Source organism: Ursus maritimus (assembly GCF_017311325.1).
Source record: "Ursus maritimus isolate PB19 chromosome X unlocalized genomic scaffold, ASM1731132v1 scaffold_X1, whole genome shotgun sequence".
Classification (NCBI taxonomy): Eukaryota; Metazoa; Chordata; class Mammalia; order Carnivora; family Ursidae; genus Ursus; species Ursus maritimus.
The window spans coordinates 33368619-33382012 of NW_024423319.1; the positions used below are offsets into that span (position 1 = coordinate 33368619).

At 44.5% G+C, this 13394-nt stretch overlaps 1 long non-coding RNA gene across 3 annotated transcripts in view; it reads left to right on the forward strand.

The window, feature by feature from the left end:
* LOC121102506 overlaps positions 1-13394 on the forward strand; it is a 103533-nt gene that overhangs the window by 42115 nt on the left and 48024 nt on the right. For 2 of the 3 annotated variants that reach the window (XR_005834562.1, XR_005834564.1), the window contains exon 3: positions 5785-5893. This is a non-coding gene — a long non-coding RNA (uncharacterized LOC121102506). Of the gene's footprint in view, positions 1-3481; positions 3678-5784; positions 5894-13394 lie in introns of those variants that run through there. The other variant, XR_005834563.1, reaches the window with a different exon arrangement.

The following is a 13394-nucleotide window of genomic DNA, read 5'->3' on the forward strand; positions in this document are numbered from 1 at the left end:
CCCCCCCCCCCCCGACTGAACTTGCCTCTGAACCAAGGGCAAGGATCAACTGGCCAGACACCCTGGAGTTGGAGCTTCAGCTCCTATTCCCCTAATATGGCGGCTGCCGAGGCCATGGCCCCACAGCCTGGGGAGGCCTGCGTCCTGGCAGCCCAACACTACGGTTGGTGGAACCCATCTCTGTCCACCGTGTCTCTTCCCCACTGATTCTGGAGGTGTGTCCAGCCCAGAATCTTGTGGGTGCCCCAGACCACCCTTCCTCCCATCACAGGCCTTTCTGAGCAGCAGCTCAGACAGATGTTGCAAGCTTTGCTCAAAAAGATTCCACTTGATGGCACTGTTGCTCCAGAAATGCCATCCTTGGTTGCTTTGAGGCCTTCCCTCCTCCCTTTTGTGTAAGGGCTCATGGGGGCCCAGAAGCCGTCTAGCCCCAAATAGATTTGCTGTACTGGGGTGTTGGGAGGTAGTGGCTCTTCCTTTTGGGCTTCTTTTTGGCAGTAGGAATGTACCTATAATGCCATCCAAAGGAATCTGCGCGTGTGTGGATCCAGTTCCACATCTCTCTAGAAGTTTTAAGTGCACATTTCCTGGTGACAGGGACCCTGTGGGTTTTGTTGTGGTAGTGGTTGTTTTGGTATACTTGTGAATAGACCTCCACATGGGAGTGTTTGGGCGGAATCCTTGCTGAGGACATTGGTTCGTAGTAGTAGATAGCGCAAGTTCTTGATGCCCCCTTTTTCTCCTTGAGGTATTGTCTGTCCTATGTGCTCCTCCAGCCACATCCAGCTTAAGAGCTCAGGAGCAGGCCCTAGAGGGTGTAGGCCATTGGGGCAGCAGGAAGAAATGACAGGGTCCAGGTCTGGTTAGAAGAAGGGAGGTGGGTTGCTCAGGCTCACCTCCAGGAGCCTTTGGCAGTCACTCTGCCATTGTGTGCCCCAGGATGGTTGTGGGTGGGTACAGGGTGTTGGGGTCCACGGAACAGGTGGAGAGCCCAGTGACTCCAGCCACACAGTCAGATGACCTGGGTGAGGGCCACTGTGTTCAGGAGACCCTGCTGGGACACCATCCTTGGGAATGTGTCTGTATTCCACTTTACATACATATACATCAAAGTGCGTGTATGTGTTGCATCTAAGTTGACCCTTGAAGAATATGGGTTTGAATTGCATTGATCTGAATTGCATAAGGCACTTAAGTATACAGGTATTTTTCAATAAATACAGTACAGCGCTGTAAGTGTGTTTTCCTTATGCTTTTCTTAAAATATTTCTCTCCAGTTTACTTTATTGTAAGAATACACAAGTGACACAGATAGCTACAAAGTAAGTTAATTGTTTATGTAATTGGAGAGACTTCTGGTCAACCATTGTTCTTAGTAGGTTTCTGGGGGAGTGAAAAGTTGTACGTGGATTTTCAACTGGGTTAAGTGGGCTTGTTGGCTTCCAACCCCCATGTTATTCAGTGGCATTTAATATTTCCCTTCTGTACTTTACCCTATAACTGCCTGGAGATGCCAGTATGGAAAGAAATTTCTCCAAATTGGGGCGCCTGGTTGGCTGCCTTTGGCTCAGGTCATGATCCCAGGGTCCTGGGATCGAGCCCCGCATCGGGCTCCCTGCTCAGTGGAGAGCCTGTTTCTCCCTCTCCCTCTGCCTGTCGCTCTGCCTACTTGTGCTCTCTGTCTGTCAAATAAATAAATAAAATCTTTAAGAAAAAAAAAATTTCTCCAAATCAAAGCAGAAATCCTTACCCTTGTGTGATGACCATTCCCAAGTTGTCTCCATCTTTCATCCTCTGCTCCACAGTGGGGACCACATAATTTTTGTCATGAATTTTTTGGGGTTCAACTATAATGAAATCCAACAGACACAGAGGGCATTCTCCATTTCCCTTGGTCTGACACCCTAAGGCTCCTCTAGTAGTAACACTCTTTTGCATTTGACTCCTCTCACAGCCCGGAAGTCCCCTGGCCTTGGCACATCTGTACAAAGTCAAGGTCCTGTTATACTTGATCCTTTATATTTCTTTTATAATAGTACCCAGTGTCCAGTGCCTTGGATCCTTCCTGGGGCAGAGGCATAGGCTATTTCAGTTGTCCTTTCTCTTTGGATACTAGGTTCTCTTTTCTTTCTTGCTACTCTTCTCTCGTCAACCTGGGGCTTTGGCATCTGTGGTACAGTGTCAGGTTGCCCTCCCATCTGACCTGCGCGTATCACCGTCCACTCCAGAACCCGGGGGCCATCACTGGAGAAGAGCTAGGTCCTCAGTCCCTGTTCATTGTCTCTTGCTGCGGGTGGTTCGTCTTTCTCCACTCTACTGCCAGTGATAGTGGGTTGCTGCAGACCTTTGTGTCTGGCTACTGGGTGTCTCCCATTTAGACTGCTTTCTCAGTGACTGGGGAGAATGTTCTGGAAGTATATGCTCCGCTGGGCACTGGCTGTGCCTCTCTTCCTACCCTCATTGTGTTTCCAGATGTCTGAGACAAATGTGGAGTGCAAAGAAATAGCCACGGATACTTTTCAGGTCCACTGCTAGGGTACCCAGATGGGAAATCATTGCTTTTGTGTCACGAAGGTAGGTTGGGAGGATGCCAGAGAGACCAGGCCTTGCAGAATGGAGCTCCAGACTTTGAGGCTCGTGCCCCTTTACCCCAAAGTGGCCAAGATGGTGAGCCACCTTGTGTTAGCCAGGTGGCACACAGGTTGCCAGTTTTTCTGTTAGCAAAGGTGTGGAGGGCAGGTCCGCATTTCTGGTGCAATACCGCCATCATGAGGAAATGCTTTTTGCAAATATCGCAAGCCTTGTACCATCACTTCCTGGGGGAGGAGTGATAAAGGAGTGAGGCATGAGAGGAGGACAGTGTCCCCAGGAGGTGAAGAGGTCCACTAGGCACAGGGGTAAGCGTGGTGCAAAGCTGAGTCAAGCCATGGAAGCATCAGAGACAGGCACGGGTACAGGATCTTGGTCTCCAGACCTGGAGGTCTGACACAGGGAGCAAAGGTTTGGGACCTTGGTGGCTGCCATGTCTGGACAGAACTAGAAAAAATTTGCTCTAAAGGAGCCCAGGCCAGGGGGCTGTGGGTATTTGGCCACATGTCGCTTCCATTAGGTGAGAGACATTTGGCCTGGGAAGGCCCAGGGGGTTGAACCTTTTGTGCTTAACCTTTTTTCCTCACTTTGGGGCCAGGTCCTGATGTATATGGTCTGATTTCTTACTGGCTTAAAGTGGTCTGGGGTGGCTCAATCAGGTGAGGGTCCATCTCTTGATTTCAGCTCAGGTCATGTCAGGGTTGTGGGATGGAGCCTCACATCGGGCTCTGCCGGGCATGGAGCCTGCCTAAGATTCTCTCCCTGTACCCACCACCCACCCCGCCCTGGTTCCTGCTGACTCATGCTCTCTCTCTAAAAAAAAAAGAAAAAGATAAGAAAAGGTTTAATTTAAAAAAATAAAGTAGTCTCTGTCTGCTCCTGCTGCAGGTTGATGGCTGCACCACAGAACATACACCCCACGTGGGAAATCCCAGCAGTCTCCACAACAAGGATCCAGTTCATACACCCATATATTATTAGGAGGTTCCCATGGAGTACAGTGTTCCTGGGCTGGGCTGCAAAGTTCCTGAAGTGTGTGAGGAGAATATCTAGATTCTCTCACTCTGGGGAATGATGTCCACCTCAAGGTATTAATCCTGGTCATATCTGCTTCTGTTTCCTCCCCTTCTTAGTGCATAGCCACACCCTTTGTCATATGGGACAGGTAGGGCTGTCTGGGATACTGTGGGGCCTGGGACTCAGATTCTTTTTAGTGGGAACCAAAGTAAACAAAACAACTGTAGCTCTAACTTGTGATGTACCGGCATTACTCTTCCTTGTCTGGGTCTAGTACCAAAGTAATCAGGAAATTCTTTATCCTGCCTGCAGAATGCTGCCCTGACAAGGTGGCTATCACCTCCCCTTTCTCCTGTTCCTGTGGTGTCTTGGCCTGGACACTCCAGTCCTGGGTTCCTTGTTGCCCTGAGACCCTAGGAACTCCTGGCCGAATTTGCTTTGGACTGAAGGCGAGGATCCACAGGCCAGATGACCTGGAGTATGAGCTTCAGCGCCTTGGCTACTAACATGGCTGCTGCCGAGGCCACGCCCCCACAGCCTGGGGAAGCCAGCAGCCAAAGCTGCGCTCCGTCCATCCTGTGTTGTTTCCTCACTGATATTGGAGGTTGCCAGGCTGCTGGATCTGGTCCAGAATATTCTGGGTGCCCCAATCCCACCCTTCTTCCCATCATAGGGCTTCCTCACGGGATCCACGGTCAGCCTCAGCATCTGCAGGCTTTTCTTAAAAAGTATCCACTTGATGGCACTGTTGCTCCAGAAATGCCAACACAGGCTTGCAGGTGTGGCCTCTCTCACTTTGGTGAATCTGAAAATGCCCCTGGGGGAGATTTAAAAGTCATCTGTGCTCTTCAGGTGGGGTCAACTCTACTGTGCTGTTGGGGCAGGTCCTGGTTTTTTCCTTTGGGTTTCTTGCTGGCAGTAGGAATACGTCTATCACCCCATCTCAGAGTTTTAAGCCTGCATTTCCTGGCAAAAGGGACCCCGTTTTCTCTGCATTCTTGTGGATGGAGATGTGTATGGGTGTTCTGGGTAGAATCCTAGTTTTCCAAGGACGTTGATTTATAGCAGTAGGTGTCACGATGACCTGGATGGTCCCCTGTTCTCCTTGAGATATTGCCTGTCTTCTGTGCTCAACCAGGTTCTGCATCCAGCCCTAGAGGGAGTAGGCAATTATGGCAGCAAGAGGAACTGATAAGGTCCAGGTCTGGTTAGAAGAGGGGAGGTGGATTGCCCAGGCTCAGCTCCGGGAGCCTCAGGCAGTCACTCTGCCTTGTGTGCCCCAGGATGGTTGTAGACGGGTAGGGGGCGGTGAGGTCCATGGGACAGTGGCCCCGTGGCTCCGTCTATACAGTTATGACCTTGATGAGGATCATTTGTTCAGCAGCCTTTTCTGAGAAGCTGTTCATGAGAGAATGTCTGTACTCTACCCTCAAACCCCTAATTCGTTTATTCATATACATGTATACATCATGTGTATATGGAAATACGTATTTCCAAACTCTTACACTTTTCCGGAACTGCCTTGGAGATGCTACTGTGGATAGAAATTTCTCCCAATCAAAGCTAATGCTCCTACCATTGCTTGGTGACCATTCCCAATTTGCCCACCTGTCTTCTAACCCCCTTTCTACATTGGGGAACCTCTTGTCGTTTTTCACTGTGTATGTTTTAGCCCTGAATGCCATCGACAACAATCAGACACAGAGGGCCATCTACATTTCACCTGTTTTTGTCCTCACAATGCTCACAGAAAAATATACGTTCTTTTGTCTTTGGCTGCTGTCCCAGCGTATAGGTGGCCTTGGCACATCTGTGCCAGAGTAAATGTCCTGTTCTCCTTGAACCTGTCCTTTTCTTTTTGAAGATTTTATTTTTTATTTATTTGAGAGAGAGAGCCAGAGAAAGCATGAGCTGGGGGAGAGGCAGATGGAGAGGGAGAGGCAGACTCCCTGCTGAGCAGGAAGCCCGATGCAGGCCAGGATGCCGGGATCCTGACCTTAGCGGAAGGCACACACTTAACCAACGGAGCCACCCAGGCGCCCCGTTTCTTTTCTTAGAAACTAAGAAACTACCTGGGTCGGATGCCTGTATCTCTGCCTGGAGGCAGGAACATAGGTTATTTCATGGGTCCCTTCTCTTTGGACATTAGATTTCTCTTTTCTTCCTCTCCTATGATAGGAGTGGCTCTGTGCAGCGTACAGATTTGTTTACCAGAGTTCGAGTGCACATGATCGGAATACATTTTCCAACGTCAGCGTCCACCCAGAGGAAATTGGTTGGTCAAACTGTAAGTCAACCACATCCTAGAGTAAATGCCTTTATCACCAGAAAGTCAATGTGGTGGGTCTGTTTGGGGCCAGAGAGGAGAAAGTTGGTGCCCATTTACCCGCATGTCACGTGAGCTGCCGTCAGTTGAGGATCTATTTGTAGAGGAGGAGCCTAAGGATACAGGACCCTGAATTCTTTGGGTCAGGATATGCCATTGGTAGGGGGGTAGGGATGCCTTGCTTTGTTTCTTTGCCTAGCTTACTTAATAAGCTTTTGGAGTGGTGCCTAGAAAAAATTAAGCCTTCAGCTGATACGAAGCTTGCAAGGCAGTTCCCAAGGAGGATGGCCTTCGTCGTTATGGGCCAGTGTTTAGGGCTTGAAATGTCTGTGTCGTTTGTGATAAAATTGGGTTGGTGGGAAATGGGAAAACCTGGAAATGAGTCGGGGGGGGGGCGCGGTTCTTTCTGTCATGATTAAAATGTTCTAGCTGATGTGTATATTAACTCTGAATAGCTAAAAACCACTGAATTGTTCACTTTAAAGAAGTGAATTGTACAGTATATACTGCAGTTAAAGTAGCACTCGGAATTATAACTGTATGAACATGTATTTTTTAAATAGAGGAGACCTTAAATGAACAACATAACTATTGTTTTCTAATCTTAGAAATCAGAAGAAGATCAGCAAACTAACACAAAGCAAAAGCAGAAAGAAGGAAATAATTAAGGCAGGGATAAAGAAGGAAATACAGAATAGAAGAGAAGAAAACTACAAGTTAGTTCTTTGAAAAGATCGATTAAAGTGACAGATCTTTAGCAAGACCGAATGGAGAAAACGGAAATAACTGAAGTTAAAAATGTGAGGCAGGGGGACACTATAGCCTATGTCAGAGAATTGGATGGGCGATTGGATTGTATTATGAACAACTGTACCCAACAAATAATAAGGTAAAATTAGTAGAAACAAGTTACAAAAGCTGACTCAAGAAGGTATAGATAGATGATCTTAACAGAGATGTAGCGGTTACATATTTTGATTAAGTAGTTAAAAATCTCCATCACATACAATTCCAGGACAAGATGCCATCACTGGGAAATTTTAACCACTTAAAGAGGAACTGGCACTAATCCTCAGATCTAATAAATTGGGAACACATCTGTATTAGGGTCTCCAGAGAAATGGTGCCATATAGAGAGGCAGAGAAATTTATTTTATGAAATTGGCTCATGTGATAGTTCAAGCTGAGAAGTACAGAATCTGCATAGTAGGCTGGCCTGCTTGGGACCCATGAGAAGGAGTCTTATGGCAGAGTAGGGGTAGAATTCTCTCTTCTTCGTAGGACTTCTATCGTTTTTCTCATGTGGCCTTCAGCTGATTGGATAAAGCCCACCTGTCTTGTAATCTGATTTAATGATTGAAATGTTAGTCTCATCTAAAAATACCTTCACCATTTAGACTGGTGTTGGACCAAATATCTAGGTGCTATTGCTTAGCCGTGTTGACACATAATCTTAACAGCCTATGTCATTCTTTGAGACCAGCATTACCTTGTGCCAAAGCCAGGCAAAAATAACAAGAAAACTACAGACCAATATCTTGTCTGACTATACACATACAAATCCTCAGCAGAATACCGCCAAACATAAGCCAAGCATATTTGAAGATTATATATCAGGAACGAGTGAGTTTTACTCCAGGAATGCAAAGGTAGATAAACATGAGGATATTAATCAATGTAATATACACATAAATAGAATGAAGGTGAAAACCCACATAATCATCTCAATTGATGTGGAATAACTCCTTGACAAATACCCTTTTATGAGAACAATAAAATAGGAACTTCAGCACGATAAAGGGCATATGTGAAAACCCCACAGCCAATGTCATACTCAATGGTGAAAGACTGAAATGTTTCCCATGAGGAAGAGCATGATGCCCATGATTGCCACTTCAAAATTTTACTGGAAGTTGTAGCCATAGCAAAATTAGGTGAGAAAAATAAAAGCCATCCAAATTGGAATGGCTTTTTGCAGATGACATGGAGTATCCCAAGAATACACACACACACTAGAGTGCTAATACATGAATTTGGCAAAGGTGCAGAATATAAGATCAGTATGCAAATATCGGTTGTATTGTCCATAAATGCAACGACATGTATCTACTTGTGGCAGAGGGAAGTGTACACACAGACATTAGGAAGAGAAGGCAATGTGAAGACAGAACAGAGATATGTGGCCATGAGCCAAGGGATGCCAAAAGTTCTGGAAGGTGGAAAAGGCAAGGAAAAAATTGTCTCCTGTAGCCTCTACCCTACCAACACCTCAACTGTGGACTTCTGCCCCCCAGAACTGTGAGAGAGAAATTGTTGTTGTTACAAGCCACTCAGTTTGTGGCAGTTTGTTATGGCAGCCCTAAGAAACGAATACAATTATCCTTACACCACTTTAATTCCCTTTTACCTTCTAAGTGAATTTCATATTCCCTATGGCGTTTCCAATTATTTAGATAATGTACTGAAAGAGAAACAAAGTGGTGAGTTCACAAAGGAAAGGGAAAGAGTCCGCAATCAGACTCTCTTATCATACCATACTTGTACACAGCTATGCAGTTATTTTTACATTAATGACAACCAGTGCCTAGAAGATGCCAAAAACCTCTAGTCAGGGTTTTTACCTTTGAACATTTGACTCTCTGTGGGGAATCTAGTGCTGCTATTCAAGAATCAATACATGGAGTTCAGGTTTATACATTTATTTCTGCTTCATTTCATAATTTAGAGCAGACAGTATGATAAAGGAGCAGGAGATCCCCCAACCAAGGTAATGGTGGTGGATATAGTATATACCAGTTAGTAGAGGTAAAGCAGTCGGCGGAGGAGGAGCAATTCCTATGGGTAGAGGTGGTACTGGGAGAGCTGGTGGCGGGGATGGCCCTCTGTCTGCCTGTGGATGTGGTGGAGAGGTCCTGGACTTTATGAGCAACCTCCAGGTCCAAGTCCATGTTCCTAAATACTTGTAATAGAATATACAGCCCAGAATGCATAGCAATAGACACTTGTGATTTTTTATAGATTATATACTGCATATTAATTGATCAGCATTCAGTGATATAACAGTACATGCAAAGGACTTAGATCACATAGATATGTGATGAGCACTGTACACAATGACTACTTCTGCTAATACTCTGATACTAGGAGAGCCGGCCTCCTCGTCAAAGGCCTTGTGAAACAGTACTCCAAAATAATGAAAACCTAGATATCATGATAAACCTATGCAAAGGAGAAATCCTCTGTCTGGCTTGGACTGTTAGACTGGTTGGTTCAAAAATTTTTCCTCACTTTTGATCCTCATTAGAACTCCATAATGTAGTTAGTTAGGAAAACTAGTTTGATCTCACTACTTAACGAAGAGTTACCATAGTCTAGAAATTTAAGTGACTAATGCAATGTCTTAGACTCAATCAGTTCTAAAGCTTACCTCCTAATAAAGACTTTTTTTTAAGATTTTATTTATTTATTTGACAGAGATAGACAGCCAACGAGAGAGGGAACACAGGCAGGGGGAGTGGGAGAGGAAGAAGCAGGCTGCCAGTGGATGAGCCTGGTGTGGGGCTCAATCCCAGAACACCGGGATCACGCAGTGAGCCAAAGGCAGACACTTAGCAACTGAGCCCCTCAGGTGCCCCTCCTAATAAAGATTTTAAGTGTAATGGGATATTTTGGCATAGATAACTTTACATATCCACTTACATTTTCTTTTTTGAAATGATGGTAGTAGATATTTAAAGAGGTATAAAAAGCTTCTGGAATTGAGGATTTTCTTTTTGCAAGGAAATACCGTGGACCCAATTTTTCAAATCATCATTAAAATTTCCTCTCAACAGTTTTGCTTCTATAACATATTCTTTCAAAACATCCAGGGCAATTTAATGAGCTTTTTCCCCACCTGAAAAAGATATGTTGTTTTGAAAAATGTTATTTGTAGACTTATTGAAACTAAAATGCGTAATTGCCAGTAAGTCTGCTAGTGGTCACATTTCCCTTTTATATGACAAGATCATTTTTTCTAAGATTTATTTATTTATTTTGAGACAGAGTGTGTGCAGGGGGTGAGGGGTACAGTGGGCAGGAACTAAGGGAGAGAAAGAACCTCAAGCACACTCCCTGCTGAGCGCAGAGCCCTATGGGCCTTGATCCCACCACCCTGAGATCATGACCTGAGCCAAAACCAAGAGTCGGACACAACCGACTGAGCCACCCAGGCACCCCTAGATTATTTTCTACCATTGAACTCAATGTGACAAGACAAAAAGTCTTTGTAGCTTCGTTACCTTGGTCTGATGTTGCTGGAATTCTGTTCCAAGGTCTTTGAATTTTTATTCCTTGCAGTTCACCTTGAACTTGTGGTCAGGTTCTGAATTCTTCAGTTCTCTGCATTAATCACCACTATGAATGTACACATAATTTCAGGAAGGCCTTAAGTAATATTACATGTTAAATAAATGGAGGATTTTTTGCTTGCTGCAGTCTCAGACGCTCTGAAGTTCGGAGTTCTTGATTATTTTCATGACAGTTAAGTTCTCTGTGGAGGCAGGGCTGGTGGCTGTCGTGGTAGCAAGATGAAATATGCCCCCGACCTATGGTAAAAAACCACTTCCCACTTCTGGAAAATAAAAACAAGAAAATGAGAGGACAGAGTAGTTTTTCTTCATATATTGTGAAAACATTCATTGTTCTACTGTTGAAAATTGTACTTAACTTCTAAGAGTTAATTAGAAAGCAAATCCTCATAATAAGCCATTAACACCAAATGCTGATGAGGGGGCACAGCAGGAACTCTCATTCATTCCCGGTGGCAATGCTAAATGCCACTTCAGAACATATGGGTGGGGGAGCCAGAGGGAGAAGCAGACTCCCCACTGAGCAGGGAACCTGATGCAGGGCTTGATCCCAGGACCCCAGGACCCCGGGATGGGATCATGACCTAAGCCAAAGGCAGACTCTTCACCGACTGAGCCACCCAGGTGCCCAAAAGTAAACATCCTCTTACCATAAGATCCAGCAATTGCGCTTGTTGGTATTTACCCGAGTGAGTTGAAAACATGTCTGCACAGAAGTCTGTACACAAATGTTAACAGCAGCTTTATTTGTAATTGCCAAAACATGGAAGCAACCAAAATGTCCTTCAGTAGATGAATGCATAAATGAATGGAAGTACCTCCAGACAATGAAATGTAAATGGAATAAAAGAAATGAACAATTGAGCTACAAAAAGACACAGGGGCAGGAGGCAGCGCCTGGGTGGCTCAGTGGGTTAGGCATCTGCCTTAGGCTCAGGTCATGAACCCAGGGTCCTGAGATGGAGCCCCGCATTGGGTTCCCTGCTCAGTGGGGAGTCGGCTTCTTCCTCTCCCCCTTTGCCCCCTCCCGCTCATGCTCTCTCTCAAATAAATAAATCTTTAAAAAAAAAAAAACCATAGAAATACAACACAAGTGTTGAGCTTCAATGTAAACTATGGACTTCCTTGTAACCAACGTACCACAGTAATGCAAACTGTTAGTAATAGAAGAAACTAGAAGAAGGGAGTAGGCGAGGGATTATATGTGAACTCTATACTTTCCAGCCTTTGTAAACCTAAAACTACTTAGAAAATAGTCTATTAATATTTTTAAAAGCTATCAATCAGTTCAGTTTCTTAACTGTATAACTTTGAAAAGAGATTGTACTGATAGAATGCTCAAATGAATGGACATTTTCTACTACAACCTTCATTGCCTAGCATCCACAAATAAGTGCTTCAGAGTGTAAAATAGTTACGTCTGAGATGGCTGAAGCAAACCACTTGAATGAAATGTTATGAGAATAAAGGTGGGAGGTTAAAATATAGTACAAGGCCAGAGAGACCATCTGATGGGGATGACGGGTTCCAGAATATACCACCCTAAAGTATGCCTCTTTGGAACAGGGACTATTTTAAGCTAAAGACCGTTGAGAACCAGCCAACATAGGAAAGGCTCCAAAAACAGCACAAGCTCTCTTTTGTAAAGGAAATTTCTATCGGTAAAAAGTATCTCTCTCCCCCCCTTACCAGTAGAGGAGGGCTATTACCACTTAATTTTTTCCCCTTAAGTGACATATAACATAGTGTACGTTTAAGGTGTACCACATGATTTGGTATACATATATCAAAGATAAATGTACATCTTCTGAAATGATTACCACAATAAGGTTAGTTAACACACCCATCACCACCACGTAGTTACCTTTTTTTTGTGTTTCTGGTGAGAACTTTGAAGAACTCTCAGCAACTTTGCCGTTAACTGTAGTCACCATGCTGTACATTAGATCCCCAGAATAAATTATTTGTCAGAGAGAGAGAGCACAAGCAGAGGGAGTGGCAGGCAGAAGGAGAAGCAGGCTCCCCGCTGAGCAGGGAGCCCGATGGGGGACCTGATCCCAGGACCTCAGGATGATGACCTGAGCCTAAGGCAGATGCTTAACCCACTGAGCCACCCCAGCATCCCTTTTCATTTTATAATTGGAAGTTTGCACCCTTGGACCTCCTTTACTCATTTCCTCCACGCCTGCCCCTGGTAATCACCAGTCTACTCCGTTTCTTTGAATTTGTTTGTTTTAGATTCCACATATAAATAAGGTCATATGGTATTTGTCTTTCTCTGACTTCTTTCACTTAGCACAATGCCCTCAAATTTCACCCATGTTGTTATAAGTGGTCACATTTTCTTTTCTAGGACTGAATAATATTCCACTGTGTGTGGAATGCTCCATGCTGTTTTCCATAGTGGCTGTACCAATTTATGTTCTTGCAACAATGTATAAGGGGTCTCTTTTCTCCACATCTTGCCAACACTTAATAGGTATCTTTTACCAACTTTTATCGATGCAGATGGCATGACTTACTAAACAACCCTCGTTGACCATACGTTTCCTGGTTTCCTTCCCATACCTTGCCTCCACTCCTTCACCCCTCACCAGAAACCCAAACTGTCTTTTCCTTATTTAGCATAAGGTGGTTTACAACCCAAATTCGAACCACCCCTTTGGGTTACTCATTGCTCGGGACTCCCAGTGTGTACTTATGCTATGCACATGTTAATAAAGTTCTCTTTTTGTCCTGTTAAGATTTTCCTCCACCAGGGACAATGATCTGGTACATCCTGTCCCAGCCCTACCTCATCAGGCTTCTAAATAGGTTCAAACAAGCCTGAAAACTTAAGTTTGGCTAGATAAAGATAATACTTACATCTTTTTTTTCCCTTTGTTACAGATGTCACCCTGGGTCACTTTGGAAGGCTATACACCTATTCCAATGATGTGATTTCTGTTTCTAAAAGTGATACATCTTTCTAGCTAGAATTGTCTGTAGAGTCTGTGGAATAAAAATTTTAACTGTTAGCAAATATTCATTCCCAGAGTAGATTGGCCTTTAGAAATTAGAAAAAGTCATTCAGTTCCAACTCTAAAGAAAGATCGGGTGAGCAATATGGAATG